The sequence below is a fragment of the Sinocyclocheilus rhinocerous genome, unplaced genomic scaffold, assembly GCF_001515625.1.
Source record: "Sinocyclocheilus rhinocerous isolate Xijiao unplaced genomic scaffold, SAMN03320098_v1.1 scaffold615, whole genome shotgun sequence".
In the NCBI taxonomy this organism is placed as follows: domain Eukaryota; kingdom Metazoa; phylum Chordata; class Actinopteri; order Cypriniformes; family Cyprinidae; genus Sinocyclocheilus; species Sinocyclocheilus rhinocerous.
In genome coordinates, this window is record NW_015631049.1 from 881927 (window position 1) to 883237 (window position 1311).

The 1311-nt window shown below is 60.5% G+C and overlaps 1 protein-coding gene across 1 annotated transcript in view; it reads left to right on the forward strand.

Annotated features, from left to right (window-relative positions):
• The window catches only part of LOC107741271 (teneurin-1-like), a 166835-nt gene that overhangs the window by 96371 nt on the left and 69153 nt on the right, over positions 1–1311 (forward strand). The gene's annotated exons all lie outside the window — the stretch shown is intronic.

Here is a 1311-nt window from a genome sequence, read left to right on the forward strand (position 1 = left end):
GACGCACCCGAAGATGTGTTTCTGCGTCAACATCTTGAACGGTAACCGGTGAAGGGCCCGGTTCAAGACACGCAGATCCAAGATTGGTTAGTAACCCACCGCCTTTCTTGGGTACAATGAAGTAAGGGCTGTAAAACCCCGTCCTCATATCGGCTGGAGGGACCAGCTATATTGCGTCCTTCGCCAGTAGGACTGCGATCTTCACAAGCAAGACAGGAGCATCGGCCGCCTTCACTGTTGTGAAACAGATGCTGCTGAACTTGGGGGGAAGTCGGGCGAACTGAATCGCATAGCTGAGGCTGATTTGGCTCTTTTGCTCACCGCCAGGTTTGACGGGGGCCTGGACGGGTGGGGCGGCCTGCCTATGCCCAGCTCCACGGCGCCGCTTGCTGGAGGCTCCCGCAGATGCGGCGCGGGAGCAGGGGCGGACGCAGGGGGCCGCCCTCGGCGAAGGCAGCAGCTGCCCGCCGGGGAAGGGTGTGACGACCCGCCTCAGTCTGCTTCTGTGCAGCCGAGAGCTGCTGGGCCAAACTCTCGACCGCGTCGCCGAAGAGGCCGGTCTGGGACACAGGGGCATTAAGGAACCAATCTTTGTCTGCGTCCCTCATATCAACCAGACACAGCCAGAGATGGTGCTCTTGGACCACAAGTGTGGACATCGCACGACCCAGAGAACTCGCGGTGACCTTCATCGCTCGGAGCGCGAGGTCAGTAGCGGTTCGGAGCTCTTTCAGTACTTCCGGATCATGACCACCCTCGTGCAGGTCCCTCAGCGCCTTGGCCTGATGAACCTGCAGTAACGCCGTAGCGTGTCTCCGGGAAGAAAGGCACTGAGGCGGGGCGCTGAGAACCTGCGCGAGCCACCCCGGGGAACCAATCGTCCAGCGGTGGAGGTTTTCCACTCGAGCCCTACCCTCTCGGCGGCCCGGGAAGCATAGCCGACATCTCTGGATCCGATTCAGGCCATGCCACCGTCCCGGAGGGCGGCAGCGCAGCCAAATCTTCTTCTCCAGAGAGCTCTCCCTCCGATGCAGTGATCAACATCCAGTCGTCGGGAGGAGCACCGAAGGATACCGTTGGTACGCTCTTTAAAGAGGGCCCAGCGCGTTCCTTTGGCAGCTCAACTGGTTGCGAAGCGCTAGAGGAGCGATGGTCCCCCGAGGGTTGGAACGGCCCGCCGCCAACACAAAAAGCTCCCTAGAGCGCGCTAGACTCGTCACACACGAAGCAGTTTGGTAGGAGCAGAACGATATTGTCGCTCGGCTCCGAAGCGAAAAGCTGGTATGCATTGCACCGGCTGCCTTTTTATGC